Genomic DNA, 15,444 nt, shown 5'->3' on the forward strand with positions numbered 1-15,444 from the left:
AAACACTCTGGAGGCAACAAATAGTAGAATAACAGAGGCAGAAGATAGGATTAGTGAATTAGAAGATAGAATGGTAGAAATAAATGAATCAGAGAGGATAAAAGAAAAACGAATTAAAAGAAATGAGGACAATCTCAGAGACCTCCAGGACAATATTAAACGCTACAACATTTGAATCATAGGGGTCCCAGAAGAAGAAGACAAAAAGAAAGACCATGAGAAAATACTTGAGGAGATAATAGTTGAAAACTTCCCTAAAATGGGGAAGGAAATAATCACCCAAGTCCAAGAAACCCAGAGAGTCCCAAACAGGATAAACCCAAGGCGAAACACCCCAAGACACATATTAATCAAATTAACAAAGATCAACCACAAAGAACAAATATTAAAAGCAGCAAGGGAAAAACAACAAATAACACACAAGGGAATACCCATAAGGATAACAGCTGATCTTTCAATAGAAACTCTTCAAGCCAGGAGGGAATGGCAAGACATACTTAAAATGATGAAAGAAAATAACCTACAGCCCAGATTATTGTACCCAGCAAGGATCTCATTCAAATATGAAGGAGAAATCAAAAGCTTTTCAGACAAGCAAAAGCTGAGAGAATTCTGCACCACCAAACCAGCTCTCCAACAAATACTAAAGGATATTCTCTAGACAGGAAACACAAAAACAGTGTATAAATTCAAACCCAAAACAATAAAGTAAATGGCAACGGGCTCATACTTACCAGTAATTACCTTAAACATAAATGGGTTGAATGCCCCAACCAAAAGACAAAGACTGGCTGAATGGATACAAAAACAAGACCCCTACATATGTTGTCTACAAGAGACCCACCTCAAAACAGGGGACACATACAGACTGAAAGTGAAGGGCTAAAAAAGATTTTCCATGCAAATAGGGACCAAAAGAAAGCAGGAGTAGCAATACTCATATCAGATAAAATAGACTTTAAAACAAAGGCTGTGAAAAGAGACAAAGATGGTCACTACATAATGATCAAAGGATCAATCCAAGAAGAAGATATAACAATTATAAATATATATGCACCCAACACGGGAGCACCGCAGTATGTAAGACAAATGCTAACAAGTATGAAAGGAGAAATTAACAATAACACAATAATAGTGGGAGACTTTAATACCCCACTCACACCTATGGATAGATCAACTCAACAGAAAATTAACAAGGAAACACAAACTTTAAATGACACAATAGACCAGTTAGACCTAATTGATATCTATAGGACATTTCATCCCAAAACAATGAATTTCACCTTTTTCTCAAGTGCACATGGAACCTTCTCCAGGATAGATCACATCCTGGGCCATAAAGCTAGCCTTGGTAAATTCAAAAAAATAGAAATCATTCCAAGCATCTTTTCTGACCACAATACAGTAAGATTAGATCTCAATTACAAGAGAAAAACTATTAAAAATTCCAACATATGGAGGCTGAACAACACGCTGCTGAATAACCAACAAATCACAGAAGAAATCAAAAAAGAAATCAAAATTTGCATAGAAACGAATGAAAATGAAAACACAACAACCCAAACCTGTGGGACACGGTAAAAGCAGTCCTAAGGGGAAAGTTCATAGCAATACAGGCACACCTCAAGAAACAAGAAAAAAGCCAAATAAATAACCTAACTCTACACCTAAAGCAACTAGAAAAGGAAGAAATGAAGAACCCCAGGGTTAGTAGAAGGAAAGAAATCTTAAAACTTAGAGCAGAAATAAATGCAAAAGAAACAAAAGAGATCATAGCAAAAATCAACAAAACCAAAAGCTGGTTTTTTGAAAGGATAAATAAAATTGACAAACCATTAGCCAGACTCATCAAGAAACAAAGGGAGAAAAATCAAATCAATAAAATTAGAAATGAAAATGGAGAGATCACAACAGACAACACAGAAATACAAAGGATCATAAGAGACTACTATCAACAATTATATGCCAATAAAATGGACAACGTGGAAGAAATGGACAAATTCTTAGAAAAGTACGACTTTCCAAAACTCGACCAGGAAGAAATAGAAAATCTTAACAGACCCATCACAAGCACGGAAATTGAAACTGTAATCAAAAATCTTTGAGCAAACAAAAGCCCAGGCCCAGACGGCTTCACAGATGAATTCTACCAAAAATTTAGAGAAGAGCTAACACCTATCCTGCTCAAACTCTTCCAGAAAATTGCAGAGGATGGTAAACTTCCAAACTCATTCTATGAGGCCACCATCACCCTAATACCAAAACCTGACAAAGATCCCACAAAAAAAGAAAACTACAGGCCAATATCACTGATGAACATAGATGCAAAAATCCTTAACAAAATTCTAGCAATCAGAATCCAACAACACATTAAAAAGATCATACACCATGACCAAGTGGGCTTTATCCCAGGGATGCAAGGATTCTTCAATATCCGCAAATCAATCAACGTAATACACCACATTAACAAATTGAAAAATAAAAACCATATGATTATCTCAATAGATGCAGAGAAAGCCTTTGACAACATTCAACATCCATTTATGATAAAAACTCTCCAGAAAGCAGGAATAGAAGGAACATACCTCAACATAATAAAAGCTATATATGACAAACCCACAGCAAACATTATCCTCAATGGTGAAAAATTGAAAGCATTTCCTCTAAAGTCAGGAACAAGACAAGGGTGCCCACTTTCACCATTACTATTCAACATAGTTTTGGAAGTTTTGGCCACAGCAATCAGAGCAGAAAAAGAAATAAAAGGAATCCAAATTGGAAAAGAAGAAGTAAAGCTCTCACTATTTGCAGATGACATGATCCTCTACATAGAAAACCCTAAAGACTCCACCAGAAAATTACTAGAACTAATCAATGACTATAGTAAAGTTGCAGGATATAAAATCAACACACAGAAATCACTTGCATTCCTATACACTAATAATGAGAAAACAGAAAGAGAAATTAAGGAAACAATTCCATTCACCATTGCAACGGAAAGAATAAAATACTTAGGAATATATCTACCTAAAGAAACTAAAGACCTATATATAGAAAACTATAAAACACTGGTGAAAGAAATCAAAGAGGACACTAAGAGATGGAGAAATATACCATGTTCATGGATTGGAAGAATCAATATAGTGAAAATGAGTATACTACCCAAAGCAATCTATAGATTCAATGCAATCCCTATCAAGCTACCAACAGCATTCTTCACAGAGCTAGAACAAATAATTTCACAATTTGTATGGAAATACAAAAAACCTCGATTAGCCAAAGCGATCTTGAGAAAGAAGAATGGAACTGGAGGAATCAACCTACCTGACTTCAGGCTCTACTACAAAGCCACAGTCATCAAGACAGTATGGTACTGGCACAAAGACAGAAATATAGATCAATGGAACAAAATAGAAAGCCCAGAGATAAATCCATGCACATATGGACACCTTATCTTTGACAAAGGAGGCAAGAATATACAATGGATTAAAGACAATCTCTTTAACAAGTGGTGCTGGTAAAACTGGTCAACCACTTGTAAAAGAATGAAACTAGAACACTTTCTAACACCATACACAAAAATAAACTCAAAATGGATTAAAGATCTAAACGTAAGACCAGAAACTATAAAACTCCTAGAGGAGAACATAGGCAAAACACTCTCTGACATACATCACAGCAGGATCCTCTATGACCCACCTCCCAGAATATTGGAAATAAAAGCAAAAATAAACAAATGGGACCTAATTAACCTTAAAAGCTTCTGCACATCAAAGGAAACTATTAGCAAGGTGAAAAGACAGCCTTCAGAATGGGAGAAGTTAATAGCAAATGAAGCAACTGACAAACAACTAATCTCGAGACTATACAAGCAACTCCTACAGCTCAACTCCAGAAAAATAAATGACCCAATCAAAAAATGGGCCAAAGAACTAAATAGACATTTCTCCAAAGAAGACATACAGATGGCTAACAAACACATGAAAAGATGCTCAACATCACTCATGATCAGAGAAATGCAAATCAAAACCACTATGAGGTACCATTTCACACCAGTCAGAATGGCTGCGATGCAAAAGTCTACAAGTAATAAATGCTGGAGACGGTGTGGAGAAAAGGGAACCCTCTTACACTGTTGGTGGGAATGCAAACTAGTTCAGCCACTATGGAGAATAGTGTGGAGATTCCTTAAAAAACTGGAAATAGAACTGCCTTATGATCCAGCAATCCCACTGCTGGGCATACACACTGAGAAAACCAGAAGGGAAAGAGACACGAGTACCCCAATGTTCATCACAGCACTGTTTATAATAGCCAGGACATGGAAGCAACCTAGATGTCCATCAGCAGATGAATGGATAAGAAAGCAGTGGTACATATACACAATGGAGTATTACTCAGCCATTAAAAAGAATACATTTGAATCAGTTCTAATGAGGTGGATGAAACTGGAGCCTATTATACAGAGTGAAGTAAGCCAGAAAGAAAAACACCAATACAGTATACTAACGCATATATATGGAATTTAGAAAGATGGTAACAATAACCCTGTGTACGAGACAGCAAAAGAGACACTGATGTATAGAACAGTCTTATGGACTCTGTGGGAGAGGGAGAGGGTGGGAAGATTTGGGAGAATGGCATTGAAACATGTAAAATATCATGTATGAAACAAGTTGCCAGTCCAGGTTCGATGCACGATACTGGATGCTTGGGGCTGGTGCACTGGGAGGACCCAGAGGGATGGAATGGGGAGGGAGGAGGGAGGAGGGTTCAGGATGGGGAACACATGTATACCTGTGGCGGATTCATTTTGATATTTGGCAAAACTAATACAATTATGTAAAGTTTAAAAAAAAAAAGATTCAAACTTGAGGTGCCTACCCACATCCCCCAGTCCAACCTGGACACCCTAGCACCTCTCCTGAAAACAGCATCATTGAACTGTGGCCCAATGGCCCCAGAGGGTCATTGCTGCTGTGGAGGGAGGCTTTAAGGACTATTTCTACAACTAGGAGTCCATATGTTCATAACAGAGCTTCCATCAAGCTGTCATAAAAACCAAGAAAACAATTCATCATTTTACTTGCTCTGCTCTTCCAAAGTCTGTGGGTAGCCCTGGGAGTGCAACTTTTTCTGGAGTGAATGACCCTGGACATCATGCTGCCACTGTCTCCTCCATGACCACTTTCCCAGACCTTCATGAGGAAATCCACTGTGCATTTTAAACAAGGGGACAGTCAGGTTCAAAAAATGCTTAATTTTTGGAAATAAAAGTACATTGTGATTTTCATTCATTTGTTGGGCTCACTTTCACCCTCTTTTGCCAAGGCAGAATCACAGCAGGTGTTGACTTATGGCACCCCTAGAAATCATCACCTGTGGTCCTTATTTAAGTTGAACTTTCCAGCTTAATTGTGTTGACTTTCTATAGGGCTTGGGGTTGCAAAGAGTCAGACATGACTTAATGACTAAACAACAGCAACAACATCCCAGAACCAATATAAATCTAGAAACTGGAAAGAAACAGTTGACAAAACGCAGAAAACAAGCAAACCCTTCAAATGAAGAACTCAACCTTTCTCACATAAGAACATTTAAGTGAGAATCAAATAAGTGACAATAATAATAAAATGCCTTACCTGACATTATTATGTGCCAGACATTGGACTAAGCACTTAGGTATATTAATTCATTGAATTCTCATGAAAACCCTATGAGGTAATAAGAACCATTAAAATCTTGTCCTGTAGAAAAAGAAACTTATTAAAAAGTAGGTTAATCATCCAGACTCGAGCTACTCAGAATTCGAGGAGCAGAGCTGGGACTCAGCCCACAGTCAGGCTCCTAGGTCCATGGGTTGCCCAGGTACCCGTTGTGTGATGAAGCATGTGGCCTGTGGTGATACTCTTCAGGTTTGAAGGGATGCCAGCAGCTCTCAGACCCAATAGAGAACTTTGTGTACTTTCTAATTGAAGTATTAATAATGAATATACAGAAAAATCCTTACAATTTCTCCTTTTTGCCATCTTTTCATCAGGTGACACAGAAAGCCTCTTTACCCCTAGAGCCAGCAGTTGAGTGGAAGTGGGAAGCAGCTAACGATGTGAGTTGCTCAAGCCAAAGAAATGCATTTCCCGTGAAACACCTGGATAATTGGCTCATTTCCCTGAATGTTATATAGAGCACAGGTCTGACCTGAAAAATAGATACTGAGAAACAAAAAGAAAGGAAGATTCTTTCTTAGTTTCTAATTGCAGGAGGGACAGAATCCTTCCCTATGTGTATTCCGTTCATGTGGTGACATGCGCTGGGTTTTAAAAGGTTGGCACTTTCATGTATCCTCAGAGGGAACAGAATAGCAATGTCACTGATGGTCCCTTAGGATGGATGCCACAAGAGGTGCTTTGAAGATCTCTGTTTATCAGGAAATAAAATGGTTTGTCCGTCTCTGAAAACACTGGGGGTGTCAGTGGAGGAAACGGAGCTGGAATTCAGTGCTTGGGACCCAGTGTGTCTCTAGTCTGGTGTGGCTGTGAGCAAGTCTGTCACCGTCTCTGGGCTTCAGTCATGTATCCCTGAAGCTAGCAGAACTGGACTCGATGGGAGGTTTTCAGCTTTGTCCCTGTCCATGGCGGTCTCAGGTGACTGCTGCCTCAGGACTGCGAATCAGGTGACTCAGACCCCTCTCAAAATCAGCCACAGGGAGGTGCCTGGTCCATTAGTCCTCCACATCTGGGGAACAGCAGCCACATGTGACCCAAAGCAGCCCAGGGAGACTCTCAGAACTTGAACTACTGAGAAAGAGCGGTCCCCCTTCCCATGGACCACTGGGTACCAAGTTGTGCGGGGCTGTAGGAGTGGTATCTGAGGATGAAGGCACCATCAGAGAAAGCAGGAGGCAGACGAAAGAGACAGGATGACAGCTGTTCTCATTTGCGCACCTGCCTCCAGCTATGCCTGAAGCTAGTCCTATGCTAGTCCTATGCCTGGACTTTCTGTTAGGAGCTACTGTCATTTGTAAACAATATCATTGTGACAAATACAGAGGCCCATGTGGGTTGGGTAGAACAGGAGGGGGAGGCAGGTGAGGGAAGGGGAGAAAAGAGGGGAAGAGACTGAGAAGAGAGAAGGGCTCTGAGCTCAGGGAGACAGATTCTCCTATGATCTGACTTACATATTGGGTTTACATATAAGATGTGATGTTAACATCAAAAAGAATTAGCTAGAAGTGAAAACAAAAACCACTAGAGGAGATAATTCAAGGGAACTTGAGATTTGCCTTCCTGTTCTACTGAGGATAAGGCAAGCAGAACTCCCTGGAAATGTTTCTTAATTAGGGTATGAAAAGAAGCAGAAATCTAGACAACGAAATCAACATTTCCAGTGCTGTGTGTCGCTCACCCCCTCCTTGACCCCTTGATCTTTAGATGAACCCAGATTGAGCACTTTGGTCTGATTCCATAACTAGAGAATGCAAGGATGCTAACACAATATGGATTTTCTGGGCAGCCTCGTCCAGAGGGAAAGATGTGCCTTTGTCAGCGGATGATGGGCAGCTAGATGTAGGCCATGCAGCACAGCCCACAATAAACAAATAAAATTAATTTTAAAAAAGATGTTAGGCCTCAAATATCCCACTCAGCACACAAAATATGTACTTGCTTCAAAGTCTACCTTTTCTTCTTCACATCTCACTTCCTCAGTCTTCTCTTCTGTCATCACAAGTATCTGTCCAGTGTTTAATGTAGACCAGGTACTGTATGCCAGGGGCAGGGGAGGCCACGTCCTCAGGAAGCCTAGGGGGCAGGTGAAGAGACTGCCCTGGACAAGCAAGGTCTGATCTCCATTCAAAGTGAGAGACTGCAGGGAAACAAACAGACTGCAGGGAAAGAAACAGAGAGCTCTGGGCAGGTTGATCTTTTCAGTGTGTCTCCTTGATCTAATTATTTCACTATCCCAAGCCACAGTTTTTCTCATCTGTGTTACAGGAGTGGGTCTTGTTCTTATCAGCTTCCATGAGGGGGTAAGGAACTCTTCACCAAGTAGATTTTAAATTGCTCAGACTCCCATCCCAACCTCAGATCACCTCTTCAGCAGAGGAAGAGAGAAGGAAGCAAAGATCCAGGGAAAAGACAAACAAACCTCTCCCAGTGTTCAAAGACTCAGCCAGAAAACACTTGAACAAATAAGAATCTGCTTCACCTCTCTTAGGAACAAGAGACAGCTTGTTACTCTCGTGTTTTTAAATCGAATTCTGATGACCTCAATGTATTCCAAGCAAGAGGAGAGGCAGGACTGAATTGCTGACAAAAAAAACCCATCTCTAACTGGCTTTTTTTAAAAAAGAGGGAAGAATTTATTAATATTTGTCCTCCTACATCCGGGAACTGAAGAGGTACCATCAGAAATCTCTGTCTCATGAGACTAATTTCCTCACCTTTGGCTTCTTTCTTGGGCAGCTTTTTTTTTTTTTTTTCTTCCACAGTGTGGACCCAATAACACCAGACTTCTATCAAATCACTGACTCCAGTAGAAAACCGGCTTCTTTGTCCCAATCCTCTCCCTATCCATGCGCCACCACTCAAAAGAGAAAAACTTCAGACCAGCTAAATTAAATCATAGGCCCACCCCATCTCTAAGCTAATCACTGTGGCAACTGCATGTGCTCAGGCTTGGATGAAACTCCCACCTGGGAGCTGGGGCAGGGCCATCAGCTGTGTAGGGCGTGAGAGTGTGGGAGGAGGTCCCACACTGGACGCCTGAGTGCTGTTTCCAAAATCAGGCACTGTCCACTCCCCACTCACCCTCCAGCCCTGTCCCCAGTACTTTTGTAGGCTTGATTTGCAGAATCCACTCATTCTTGCCAGTTTCCTGGATTCTTGTCCTTCCCTTAAGACACACTTGACAGAGATTTTCCTGGTGGTCCAGTGGCTGGGGTTCCACACTCCCATTGTAGGAATCTTGGGTTCAAACCCTGGTTAAGGAACTGGATCCCACATGCTGCAGCTAAGAGTCCCCATGCTACAAATAAAGATCCTGCATGCCACAACTAAGACCTAGCACAGCCAAATAAATGTTTTAAATATATACATACTTGATAATTTCTAGGTAACTCAATACATATCTGGGCTTCACAGGTGCCTATATGCCTGCCTGCTTAGTTGACTACTCAGTCATGTCCAACTCTTTGTGACCTCATAGACTGTAGCCCACTAGGCTCCTCTGTCTATGGGATTCTCCAGGCAAGACTACCGGAGTCGGTTGCCATTCCCAGGTGGCTCAGTGGTAAAGAGTCCACTTGCAATGTAGGAGATGCAGGTTCAACCCCTGGGTCAGGAAGGTCCCCTGGAGAAGGAAATGGCCCTTCTCCAATATTGATGCTTGGGAAATCCCATGGGCAGAGGAGCCTGGTGGGCTACAGTTGATGGGGCCACAAAAGAGTCTGACACGACTTAGTGACTAAACAACAGCAACATATTTTCAAGTGACTCTTAGCACATTCATTCTAAACTTCTCAAATATCCTTAAAAGACCCTATGCAAAAACACAAATATACATGCCAGAAAAGAGACTTCATTTTGTATCAGGCCAACCTACAGTTTGCTTTTTCTAGTCCTTTGCTTCTAACATTCAGGGCTTGCATAAGCTAATTTGCTGAATTGCTTGTCTCTTATCCCTAGTCTTGTCTTTGGTTTTGCAATACCAAGAGGGGGCAGCTTTAAATTTTCTGGGCCATGGCCCTCCTAAGAACTAACGGAGTGGATGAGTATTATGAATCAGACAGAAATATATGTAAATAGCATCTTAACACTTAAAACAGTAGTATGAACTGACACATCAAGCAGAGCAAGCCAAGTCGGCACTCAGGGACAACCCAGAGGGATAGGGTAGGGAGGGAAGTGAGAGAGGGGCTCACGATAGGGGGGACACATATATACCTGTGGCTGATTCATGCTGATATTTTGCAAAAACTGTCACAATATTGTAAAGTAATGATTCTCCTGTCAGGGAATGTTTAACAGGAGGATTCCTGTGTGCTGTTATCTGTCTCTCACAAATCCTCTGTTCCTTATCAGTTCCTGGTAACAGGAATGAGTGGAGCTGCATGCTGCTCCCAGGACTGAGGTCATGGGATGGAATGCATGCATGGATTTCCTTCAGTAAACTTCTCCTTATGACAAAACTGCCTAGTCACGACCCTCTTTCCTGAGGTATGGATTGTCTTCTGACCTTATGACCATTGTTAATTCCTTGGTAGCGGTTGCTGTATGTTTGGTTTTCTGATCTCTATCATTGTCAAAAGAAATTCCTTGTACAACAGCCTATATATACGTACAGAAAGATCATTAAAGTGCCCTTGCTCCACCAGAGACTTGGGTCCCAGTGTCATTCTTTCTCTCTTTCTCTCTCTCTCTCACCCTCTGGCTAATTCTCTGGAGCATGGAAGCCTGCTGAGCTCACTTTCCTGCCCGGGCTTTCAAGACCTCTTCAAGAGGACGCCCCTGTGCCTACGTGAGCAGTACAAGCCCTGTCCTAGGGCTTTATTGGTTCTCTGCGTAACCCAGGGAATATTAGCCTCTTTCTCTCTTTTGCTTTCTTATTGTCAACTCCGGACCACCAGGTTCTGGTCCATTAAAGGACCACAACATTCTCCAATTAAAATAATTGAAAAAAAAAAACAAAGAATCATGACCTAAATATCACTTTCATTTGAAACTTTTCTCCTCTGTACAGATTATTATTATTAAAAATAAATATTATTCATGTAAATATTCTAGCAGCATTGTTTGGTGTAGCCCAAAAGTGGAAAAGAACCAATTAGAATCCTGTATGGAACAACTAATTACTTCAAGATTGAGAAAGGAGTATAACAGGGCTGTCTGTTGTCACCCTGTTTGTTTAATCTATATGCTGAGTATATCATGAGAAATGCTGGGCTGAATGAGTTATAAGCTAGAATCAAGGTAGGCAGGAGAAACATCAACAACCTCAGTTATGTGTATGATATCACTCTAATGGCAGAAAGCGAAGAGGAACTAAAGAGCCTCTTGATGAGGGTGAAGGAGGAGAGTGAAAGAGCTGGCTTAAAACTAAATATTAAAAAAAAAACTAATATCATGGCATCCAGTCCCATTACCTCATGGCAAATAGAGGGGGGAAAGTAGAAGTAATGACAGGTTTTCTCTTCTTGGGCTCTAAAATCACTGCAGATGGTGACTGTAGTCATGAAATCAGAAGACATTTGCCTCTTGGTAGGAAAGCTATAACAAACCTAGACAGTGTGTTGAAAAGCAGTGACATTACTCTGCTGACAAAGATCTGTATAGTCAAGGCTATGGTCTTCCCAGTGGTCATGTACGGTTGTGAAAGCTGGACCATAAAGAAGGTAGAGTGCCAAAGAATTGATGCCTTCAAACTGTGGTGCTGGAGAGTCCCTGGGACAGCAAGGAGCTCAAACAAGTCAGTCTCTGGATTCAGTCAACTGTGAATACTCTCTGGAAGAACTGATGCTGGACCTGAAACTCTAGTATTTTGATCATATGATTCGAATAGCTGATTCACTGGATAAGTCCCTGATGCTGGGAAAGATCAAGGGCAGAAGGAGAAAAGGGCATCAGAGGAAGAGGTGGCTGGATGGCATTACTGATGCAATGGACATGAACTTGGGCAAACTTTGGGAGATGGTGAGGGACAGAGAGGCCTGGCTTGCTGCAGTCCATAGGGTCAAAAAGAGTTGGACATTGACTGGGGGACTGAATAACAACAAAAAGTGGAAAAACCCAAATGTCCATCAACTGATAGAGGGATAAACAAAAACGCAGCCCATTCATACAATGAAATACTAACCATAAAAAGGGATGAACTACATTTATAACATGGACGACCTCAAAAATAGTATACCAAGTGAAAGAAGCCAGACACAAAAGATGAGATTTTTGTATTACTCCATTAATACAAGAATATCTAGAAAAGACAAATTCATAGAGATGGAAAGTAGATCCATGGTTACCTGGAGCTGGAGCTAGGGATGAGGATTAACTGTAAAAGACACAAGAGATCTCACTGGGGTGACAGAAATACCTGAACCCTGGATTGTGGTGTTACTGGATATGATATAAGAAATCAATATTTGGTCTTTGTCCCTGGTTCCTGGGACATGATTCCTAAAATCCTTGGGGTCTCTGGGGTGATGAGTGGTCTAGATGGCTTTAGGAAGGAGGCTAGTAAGCATGACCAGAGGGTTGTGCTGACCTCCAGAGAGGACAGAGGAGCTAACAGTGAGTTAATTAGTATTGGCTATTGATTTACTCAATCAGAACTATGTAATGGATGCTCCATAAAACTCCAAATGTCAAGGCTCAGGGAGCTTCCAGACTGGTGAAAACACCAAGGTGTTGAGAGAGTGACATGCCCAGAGAGAGGTTGGGAACTCAGCACCCCTCCTGCATACCTTGCCCCTATGCCCACGTGATTGCTCCTGAGTTGCACCCTTTACCATAAACCAGTCATAGTAAGTATTTTCCTGTGTTCTCTGAATCCCTCTAGTGAGTTATCACACCTGAGGGGGGGATGTTGCAGGAAGTCCCAAAGTATAGCTTGTCAGTGGGAAGTACAAGTGACAACCTGAGATTTGAGACTGGTGTCTGACATCAAGACTGTCTGTGGGGCTGAGCCCTGGCATCTGTGGGATCTGCACAAACTCTTACAAAAAAATTTTTTTTTCTCAGATCCATGTAGTCTTTATTCCATGACCAACCACTGTGTTGCATCCAGGCAACACAACACAAACAGGCAGTCACCCGCAACCCAGCTGTACAACAATCGGAGGCTTACAGTACATTTAAGGCTTTTAGATTTGGGGAAAAAAAAAAAAAGGTTTTTAAATAAAACCGAAGAACTCTCAAACCCAAATCCCCAACCAACAGAAGTAGTGTAACAATTTTAAGCATCTTACGTTTCTGTTGGTGCAACCCCAGTGTCAAAACCCAAATAACTCCTAAATTAAAAAGATTAGTTTTGTGAAATTTTAATTACGTACATTTTTCAAAGCATAAACTTGTCATTTTTTTGTCTTGGAAATGTTATAAAAAATTTAATAGCAAAACATAGGAATAAAAACATATTAACAAAATGTATTCAATCACTTACATTACAAACAAGGAATCTGCAGTCATTTCTGTGGCCTGACAGAAGAAAATTACTGAATAGGAATCTGTGCACAATGTGATTGCAAATATGTACAGTACTTTTAAAAAGCCTACAAAGAGGAAAGTTGGCTAGGTTCTTTGTTAGACCAACCAGACAATCCAAATATTAAAACTCTGTGGACTAGTGTAATAAATTTACACTTTAAAAAAGTTTCATTTTGTTTAAGAATATTCCAGTTATATTTATATGGTTCCAGTTGATGAAGCCAATCACCATAGTTTCAGTAAATTACCCTTTAATTGATTTGTTTGGGGGAAAAGATTGGCATGTCAATAAAAATGAAGGAATTTTCATCACAATGGTTTCCAGTTAAACTAATCACAGCTTCACAAATAGACTGAACCCATGAATCCAGTGGCTGAAAGAGAGCTGCAGGTCAAATACTGAGAACACAGGAGGAGAGAGGTTGAAAGTGAAAAAGTGAAGTCGCTCAGTCGTGTCCGACTCTTTGCGACCCCGTGGACTGTAGCCTGCCAGGCTCTTCTGTCCATGGGATTCTCCAGGCAAGAATACTGGAGTGGGTTGCCATTTCCTTCTCCAGGGGATATTCCCAACTCAGGGATCGAACCCGGGTCTCTTGCATTACAGGCAGATGCTTTATCCTCTGAGCCACCAGGGAGAACCACCAAGGAAACCCACCAGGGAGAGAGGTTGAGTCCTGCGTAAATGAATCCTACGTGACGGGTAAGGTGGAGAAAGGGATGTGAGCATCCTTTCCTACAGCATGAGAAAGTGGTCCCCCAACTCAGCTCTCATTCCCGCCCTGCAAGGCAATGAAGCTGGAAGTTACAACTATTCCGTTTAACATGATGTGTGAGTCGGTAGAATCTCTGGATACAAAAGACCGAGAAGTCCTCGGCTGTCTGATGAGGATGCCGGAAAAGCTGGGTGCTTCCTTGTGGTGATCACGCCATGACCGCCGTCCAGTGAAAGCATGTGTAACATGGAGGACTTGTGCTCACAGTCAATGAGGTAATGTTAAGTCGTCGTCTTCAGGAATTGGGAAGTTCGTGAGAAATGTTTTAGTCTCCCTAGGTACTGTGCGTAAAGCTCTATGTCATTATGCCCGGCCCGTTCGACCCCGGGCGGCTCCACGGCCTGGGGACAGAGCTCGTACATGGCCAGGCCGTGGGAGAAGTCAATGACCTCGTCCTCTGTGCCGTGAATAACTAACACGGGAGAGGTGACTTTGGAGATCTTTTCAATGCTGGGGAAGGGGTCAAAGCAGTACGTTTTCCTGCTGTCGGGAAAAGCCACACGCCATGCAGAGGCGAATGGAGAATCACGGCAGCACACTCGTACCTGGAGGCCAGGTCTACCGTGGGGGCCGTCCCAACGCTCTGGCCGTACAAGATGACGTTCTCGGGACTTAACGCCGTATATGGCAATCCATGCTCCAAAGATGGTAAGATACCAGAGCACACCAGGAAAAGCTAGTGTCTGCAGCTAGCTCATCACAGGCTGATACAGATAGCAAGAAGATGTTGCTGGGAGGCAGACAGCTAAGTTTTGTGCATTTCAATGATGCAGATTTTTCCGGGTGCGCAGCGCCTGCCACGCGGCGTTGATGTCGGCATAAAGGTTCTTCTTCGGGGGGCTTGACGAAGCTGACGCCGTAGCCGGAGTAGGTCGTAGGAGATGTTGCAGTTGATGCACGAGCCCAGACCGATGTAGAAGTTGCACATCTGGCTCACGTCCACGGCGTTGCCGTGCGAGAAGAGCAGCGTGTAGTGGCTGGAGAGCTAGCAGCGCACGAACATGCAGCGTAGCTGGTTGTTCCCGGCGGTGCACGAGAAGACCTCGACCGCTTCCAGCTAGCGCTGCGAGCAGTCGGCTGGCTTGCTCAGGTGCAGGCTGCACGCGCCGGACCCCGCGCCCTCCTTCTCGGACTGCTGCCCGCGGCAGAGGTGGAGGATTGGGAGCGCCGGGGCCGCGCTGCTCTGGCGCCAGCACAGTGTAGGTGGGCTCGGGCGGCAGGAAGGCCAGCTTGGCGGCGATGGGGCTCGGGCAGGGCGGGCAGCAGAAGAGCCAGCACAGCTAGCCCAGCGAGAAGCCGTTCATTCTAGGGCCTGGCTCCGGCATTGGGGCGGCTGGAGCGCGCCGCCGCCGCCGCCTGCATAGCAGGCAGGCAGGCAGGCCAGCAGGCCCAGCTGGGGAGCGAGGGAGGCCGGGAGCGCGGCTGGAGGAGGCGGGGGCAGGCCCCGGGGCGGGCGGTGGGGTGCGGGGAGGCGG

The 15,444-nt window shown here is 42.9% G+C and overlaps 1 pseudogene; it reads right to left on the bottom strand.

Annotated features, from left to right (window-relative positions):
* Positions 1 to 12,713: 12,713 nt before the first annotated feature.
* On the bottom strand, positions 12,714 to 15,343 carry LOC102397449 (annotated as a pseudogene).
* Between the last annotated feature and the right edge of the window lie 101 nt (positions 15,344 to 15,444).

This window comes from Bubalus bubalis, chromosome 14 (genome assembly GCF_019923935.1).
Source record: "Bubalus bubalis isolate 160015118507 breed Murrah chromosome 14, NDDB_SH_1, whole genome shotgun sequence".
In the NCBI taxonomy this organism is placed as follows: domain Eukaryota; kingdom Metazoa; phylum Chordata; class Mammalia; order Artiodactyla; family Bovidae; genus Bubalus; species Bubalus bubalis.